This window comes from Ammodytes marinus (genome assembly GCF_949987685.1).
Source record: "Ammodytes marinus genome assembly, chromosome: 16".
Taxonomy (NCBI): domain Eukaryota; kingdom Metazoa; phylum Chordata; class Actinopteri; order Uranoscopiformes; family Ammodytidae; genus Ammodytes; species Ammodytes marinus.
In genome coordinates this window covers 9,268,312-9,276,706 of record NC_137220.1, presented here as the reverse complement: position 1 = coordinate 9,276,706, position 8,395 = coordinate 9,268,312, and positions in this window count along the sequence as shown.

The window sequence follows — 8,395 nt, the reverse complement described above, 5'->3', positions numbered from 1 at the left end:
TCTAGCTGCTTAAAGCTGGTATCTGCAACATTTGAGTTGTGTTGTTGTTTTTAGTGTCCGAAAAATGTAATTGCAGGCGCTTGAGAATTTGAGGACCTTGAGGAGTTTCTTTCAAAACTGAACATTATTGACCTTATGAAGTCAGTATATTGGCAGTTCTTACCTGCATAAGGCTCTCTCTCTGTGTGTTCTGATCCAATATTGTGACCCAGACGTTATAAGAAGTACAGACGGAGATATTCTGTTTCGCTACACTTTCGTCACAGTGACACTCGCCCAGGAATGCCTGCTGCGTTCGATTGTATATATATATATATATATATATATATATATATATATATATATGTATATATATATATATATATATATGTATATATATATATATATATATGTATATATATATATATATATGTATATATATATATATATGTATATATATATATATATATGTATATATATATATATGTATATATATATATATATATGTATATATATATATATATATATATATACTGTATGTGTGTGTTTTACATTGTAAGATAATTCTCACAAATCTTCCATCACAGTGCACATAGCAACAGGATTTACTGCATGTTTTGTTATCGTTTTTAAAGTCACGTTTCAGGCGTTTATCTGGTGTGTTTTTTTCTGACTGAAACAGAACAAGCAGCAAAGGGTCGTCTTGCCACTCGCGGCCTGGATTTATCGTCACTACCGATTTGGCCACTTACAAGTGGCAGCACTGAAACATGGACACTAAAGTAGGAATAAAATAAAAATATTTCTGTGTTTTATGTGCCCTCGCTACTGCACACATACTACATATATCACAAGCCACTGCTGGCTGCAGACTTTCTTTGTGGCCATTACAGTGTCAGCATCAAAGGCCCTTCATGTATTAGAGGAAAAGCTTTGACCGGCATAGACTGGCTCAGCCACACGTTCTCCCACTGTGAACATCACCAGAGGAAGATACATGCTGAGAGAGCCCGGAGGGGCGGGGGGAGCAGTAGCACCTGGCAAGTTATGTAATGTAAGGGTCGTATTGTTCAACAGGCATCCTTGTGTGTTGTGCTTTGCAATCTGTGAAGCATTGGATCATGGAATGTGTTTGATTTTCTCACCAAGGACACATGATGGACAGCTGGTGGCTGCAAACTATTTCCCACATGCCAGAATACGACACAATAGTAAAACATCCAGCTTCGAAGAAAGACAGCTCTGCTCACTTATGAACAATTTGAGCATTGAGAAATAAGTTCGGTCTAGATCCTTACCATGCTTGGCAAATGTTTGACAAAAGGGAAACGAATCCTACCCACTTACTGACCTCACTGCACATCACTGCTGATTTTGACAACAAGCATTCTCCAGAATCACTCTTGAGATGCGTTTACATGCAGACTCATAATCGGGTAAATAAACGAATAAGACTTCAACAGGGCTTGTAAAATGCATGTAAACACCTTTATCCGATCTACTTCGCACACAAATCGGCACATTAACGGACAAGCGAAGTCGGATAAGAACACCTAGATAACTCGTTCGGAGTCGGCATTCTCTCTGCATGTATACAGGGATCGGACATCGCATATTGGAGTTTGCGTTCTGCGCTTGCTCGAGAAACCCTCGATTTCACAAGGAAGTGGAAGGAGACGACTTAAAAAATATTAGGGTTGTTGCCGGAAGGGAACTGGACGTGGCTCTATAACCACTTGTTGAAAGGGCTACAGCGCCACCAAGCATAGTGGAGACAGCCATGCATCGGACATTTTATCCGATTCCTGAAAGGCCATGTATACTCAGACAAGTGACGCGGTCCGTTCGAGTGTCTAGTTCGGTATATGTCTTAATCCAATCTAGTTGTGCCATGGAAACGGCACAAAAGTGGACTGACTCCACTTTTAAGTGGGGCGATAATTTTTTAATACACAGCATTTACACTCAACCATGCACTTCATGATGTTATTCAACTCATGCAATCACATTGTAAGGCCTCTCAAGAATGGCTATACAACATTTCTGTCCCTGACCATCAATATTACCATGACAGGCTCAGCGACAGGCGCCTCTCAATGTCACAAATGTCCCCAATACTGATGGCACACACTAATCAACAGCATAGCCTCATCCTGACTCACTGCTCCGGCGTCAATGGCCGACATTGAGAAAGAATGAAGAAAAATGACCCTCATGTCGTCACCAGATATAAGGATCAATCTGCTGATGATAAACGATGCCGCCTAGGGGAAACTGAAAGGGCTCTGCTTCTGTATAAGAGCTGATAACTTTCTCCAAACATATCACGTCCTTCACCGGAATGTCAGAGTGAAACCTGTTTCAGAGACAAAAGAATGCAATGATTAAATTCCTGCCTCCAGCCACCGAAACTCAACACTCACGAGGATATAGGCGTGAGCGGCAAGGTCACCCCATTCACATTCCACGTTACATTGAGGGTTCCTCAGGTTCTGTTAGAGTGTTGTTTTTTACTCCAAACTCCCTGTGAAGAAATATGAAGTCTGAAATGTGGCAGTGGGGAAGGAATGCGGGAGAAGGAGAGATAGGTTGGAAAACTATCATTGGGTTGGACTGTAATCTATTACAATGACGTTCCCAAGGATCAAAAAGCAATGAGCTACTGAGGGATTGATAAACTGCAAGCTTACACTGCAGTATGGTCTTAACTATGATTCATTACTGTCACTGGATCGTCTATGAAAATAAAAGAGGTGCCCAGGGAAGGCTGCTGTATTCCTGCCACACTAGATTGCTGTAAATTACCTCTGCATTACACTTAAAGACTTTTTTTGTGGAGTTCATTTTGGTTTGTTTTCTGTTTTTACCATTTATTAAAAATGCATGAAAGTAAGAGTTTTGAGATCTTCACGAGTCACCACGGGGTTTTTCAAGTTAACATACTCAAAGCAGTTTGATATTTTATTCATTAATGTGTTTCCTTACAACATACTAATGGAGGTATGGACTTAAACAGCTTGCCTCAAAGTCACGGCTGACATTTTGCTTTCTTTATGAGGAAGTTAATGTTCTCCAGCTCTTGAGGCCGTCGGCTCTCCTCTCACAGCAACAGCTTGATGAACTCTTCGGGACACTGCGGCTCTATGGAGAAGATAAAAGCTGGCGTATTTAGGTCAGAAAAATCTGTAGAATGAGATGTAACGCATTACTCATTAACCACAGATGAAGATATTCCACATCCTTATAAAACAAAAAAAATAATAAAAAGGCAGCCGCAATATAAAATTCTGTTTCAAGTCAACTATGGAGAATCTGAAAATATTTTATCAATACAACTATCTTTGGATTACGCAATTCATCGAGTCAGGTTGTATGTCTCGAGAATAGTTTTTTAATGTTATACAAAGGTGAAATTAGCAGTGTTATTTGCATTTTAAATTCCAGAATGAAAAAGCAACGGCGGTGCTTATCACTGAATAAAGGCTGTTTTTTTTGGAACAGCAGTCAGAGAGTGGTGGGAATTGAAGGAGAGCACACACATAAACACACACACAAACACACCACACACACACGACAGCATGCAGCAGGACTTTGGTTTAGCGTGCTGCTCTGGTTAATGCCAACGCTTTGCTGATTCATTACAGCGCTGTGAGTGCACTCATTAGTCAGTTTCTGCGGGCACTGGAAACCGCTTAAAGGTGGATTTAAATGGTCAGAAAAATGGACTGTGTACTAAAGTGCTCATATTATTCTTCGGCGTATAGGACGATCTATTATTCATCCTGCTGGGTTCATTGTTATTCTCATTGGTGAAAAGAAGAGTCTGGGGAATGCGATAGCGCCCCTTCTTACTGTTAATTAGCAGAGCGGAGAGGAAGGATTTTTTCTTTCCTTTTTTCAAACCTTGTCAAGAACATTTCACAAGGCCATTAGGTGACTGGGAAATTTGACTCATTGCAATATCGCCGAAATATAATCTAAAGTTCACATCTCATTTCTAAAGCTATCTTTCACCTTTCACATTTTGAAATGAAAGTAGAAAGAAAAGGAGGCAGTAAGTGCTCCAAAAGTGGGAGTCCCTTTGATTTTGCCCTAATGTGTACTGTGCATTCATGGATGTGTTAAACTGAGGGGACTTCAAGGATGCATGAAAAAACATCATCACATAAATAAGCACATCTTGGTACAGGGGAGGCACTTAGCTCCTGTTTTCATCCACATTAAAACAAACTAAAACAATTCACCAGAGATCGTTATGCAAAATAGAGCCGTTTAAAATGGATCTTTCTGTCAGCCGCATCACTCCTCTCCAAGTGCACAAAAATTGTACCAACGGAAAGTGATGATAAACCCCCCCCAGCCCCCCCCCCCCCCATCAAAATGAATTAAAGACGCAATTCACTCCCTTTCAGCTCTCTCTAGATTATGTATTTGATGTAACTATGTGAGTGGAGACACAGCATTTCCATCAGGGTCGTTAAGAAATGCAGATGCTGTTGTGTTTTCAGAGCCACATTATGATTGAAAGGACTACTTTTTTTTCCCTGCATTTGCCAGATTCACGGACATCCTCCCTACATTCTTTCGCAATAAATAAAAATTTTCCTCTCGACACATGTATCATCAAATTTCTATTTCACTTTTTATAATGCATTTAATAATAATAATAATAAAAACATTTACGTACTGTAGATGTGTTATTGCCTTCACGTGCTCAACTATCATCCGCTGTCAGATTCTGCTTTTGCACATTTGAAAGGGATTCTGGGTATCGTAGGCGGGGGTGGGGGGGTGGAAAGAACGAGAAAATAAAGCCACATGATAAAATGTTACTTTTAGACATTTGACAGGTAATAAAGAATCCCAGGCCAAGTTTAACAAATGCATTAAGCCATTTCCCTAAGCCCAGGGACGTATTAGTGTGCAGTTGGAGAATATTCATTCATAAATAAATAATGGTGAAACAGCTTATGGGGGCATCTGGCTTTATATTCGTATTAGGGGCTGTGCTCGTGCATCATGCTAAAGAGGATTCATGAGCATTGGAGCCTATTTCAAAAACGGTACTTTCAAGCCTTTTGTTCCTGGATGAAGGGCATAAAAAGCATTGTTTCCTTTCCTGTTGCCTGTTAATCCCATAATTTGTAGATCTCTTTGTGAAAATGTGGAAAATACATTTACATTCACAACACCTGAGGTCAGGGTGAGAAATTGCAAACAGCACTAGAATGTTCAAAAAATGTTAATCCACTCTCAGACATACAAATTATAAACCATTTTATACTTCACAGGCCAGAATGCACTCTTGTGTTACCTTGACAGTTTGGCTGTAATGCAAGATGGTTACTGTCAGTGTTGTCTGTCTGTCAGCTTTTTCCAAAATATGGGAAGTCTGTTATCCCCATTTTTTTTTTTTTTTAACCTTTATTTATACAGGTAAATCCCATTGAGACCGAAGACTCTTTTACAAGGGAGACATGTTCCCATTCCCACGTTACCATTCACACACACATTCATACACCGATAGCAGGCTTACTATCGACATTCACACGAGGCAAGATAGGTGAAGTGTCTTGCCCAAGGACACAACAACCATGACACAAGTGGCAGGGCGGGAATCGAACCTCCAACCCTTTGATCATCAGCCGACCCGCTCTACCACCTGAGCCACAGTCGCCCCGCTACTATTTACGGTGCACTGGGTCCTTTTCGACATTTTTGCTGCCTCCTTAAACCTGCAGTGGGATTTGTTGCTTTTTAGATGGGAGAGTTGTTGACCCCTAGTAGTCCATGATGTTGTCTCCCTCTCTGGCAGTTTTAATAAAACCGACTGTATTCTTGACTGGCTCGTGTTTTCATAGCTCCAGAACTCCTTTTTTAAGTATACACTAGCATTCGATTATTCTCTCCATGTTTTAAAATGCCAGCTAAAAATATCACAAACAAGGTTATTTTCATCTTGTTAGCATTTAGTTGACCTTATTTCAGCAGGATAATAGTATAGCGGTATCATTTCTGCTTCAAAGGGAGTCCCAAAACTAGAGCTATACAACTGAATCAGCCAAGGTAAACAAACCCAAATGGATTGCAAACCTAATCCTTGTGTTATATTGGTAGGCATAAATGTATTCGTATGTATTCTGTACGTTTATGCAAGTGACGCACTCAGGTATTGACCTGCCCACTGACTGGTTCAGGCGTGTTTTTATCCGGCCTTGATGGAAATGTGGCCAAACATGTCATCATCAGAATAACTGCGTGCACACCGGAGCTGCTGTCAGTAGAAATCTACTGAGCAAAAGGGTCATTATAACCTGTCTAGTTCTGATCCTATACAGCCATACTAACGGCGGATTGGAATACTTAATACATACTGCATGATGTCCGTGTAAAATGCCTGGGATTCATAGCCATGGAAACACAATGATCCACACTGTTGGGCTGAAACAAGTCGACCAAACACTCGAGATAAAAATAATATGAATGTTGAACCAGCTCCCTCTTATGAAGCATTTAAGATACTCTGATATTGATTGAGGCTTCTTGGATATTTAGATATCCATATTTTGTTATGTGCAGAGGATTGAATCTTTCAGTGTGATGATCACATGTGGTGAATTCCATCTTTAGTAACAAGCTGGTTGCTGAAATACTTTAAAAACTTCTTGTAATGGATGCACCTGCCATAACCATAGGACCGTATAACACGTGTAGACAGACACCCACCTCGACACAACCACCCTACCAGACAAATATCAACTTCTAAAATCGGTATTGTGTTGTGGTATTGCGACAAAAGATTACTTTTTTATAAGCATGCTATTTTCATGAGGGAAGAAAAATCTACACGACACCGTAACCACACTATGATTGTGTGTGTGTGTGTGTGTGTGTGTGCGTGCGTGCGTGCGTGTGTGCGTGCGTGCGTGCGTGTGTGTGTGTGAGCGCATCTATATTAAAATCAACTCACCGTTTGGATGGCTCTGATCGAAATCAGAAAGAGTGACGATTTCTCTCAGCGCTCATCTCGCTGTATTTGCTTTGCCTGAAACACTAGATAAAGAAGGGAAAGGAAATGACAGCAGGGAATAATAAAAATTCAATAAAGAAAACAAGGAACAAAAAAAAGGAAAAGACTAAACTGATTTTCATTTCTTTGAAATGTCACTTGTCTTGAACCACTGGTGGGTTCCCATGGCCAGGTGCTTAGAAATAAGTCTGTGGACACTAGCATTCAACAGTCCTGATGACAGAGGGGACATGGCCCTCAGTCAAAAGACTACACACACACACACACACAAACACACACACAGGCAGACACTTCAATGATGGATACACCAGGCCGCCAGCTTCCCCACACACTCACTGTTGCCTTGGATCACTGCTCATGTTGTCCAGCGCTGTTCTGCCTGGGAAAGATCTCAACTGTCAATCTCCAAGCCGTCAGCCCTGTACGCCGACCCACCGGACCCATGGACCAATCCCTCCAACAGAAATCAAACAGCCCTCCCTCTCTGTAGTGGAAGTCTGTTGCTGTCTTGTCCGGCTTTGAACAGTAACCCTGTTGAAGGTTGAGTGAGTGGTCGAGGGATAACAAACAAGCAGTGTGAAAGTGAATGTCAAACGAAGCTCAGCAGCAGCAGATCGGAGAGAAAACAGGAAACTAATTGGCTGCTACAAAGTGGAACATGACACAAATGAATGCCAATAGTCTGGCGGAAGGTTTTAACATCCAATTTAGAATTGACATATTATTTCCTACTTTACAATACATTGTCAAAAAAAAACACTAAATCCCTGCAGTGGTTTTGAACTAAATCATCAACAAACTGTCCTGCTGTAAGAAGACATGCAGCAAGAAAATGATTTAGAAATAATCTCTAGGCTACCGGTTGGCTGCAGTTAAACCCACTTTTCCTCTTTATGGAGTATACAATGATTTAAATTTAAGAGGTATAGTGTCACTTTTCACACGGCTGCCATTATTTTTAGCGTATGTGTGAGACCTCCGTAGCCAGGGCTGGACTGGCCATCGGGCGTACCAGGCAATGGCCGGTGGGCCGGCAGGCATTTTGGGCCGGGCCGGGTCCATAAAAAAAAATAATAATAAAAATAAAAATCTTTTTTTTTTTTTTTTTTTTTTATGGACCCTCGGCTGTGTGACTCGGCCCGGCCTGGCCAAGTCACACAGCCGAGGTCCCTTCCCTCTCGGGAGTGCCATGGACATATAAATGTTCAAGCAGCCTGTCAACTTTACCTGAAAGTTAAATAAAACTTTGTCCCAGGCCTTTACTCATTATGATTGGTTCTAGGCTGGGCCTGGCCCAATCACACACACAGCAGAGGGCCGCCTATTCAGAGACTGAATTGAATTGTATTATCACGCATTCAACTTCTACTCGGTAATTATGAGCAT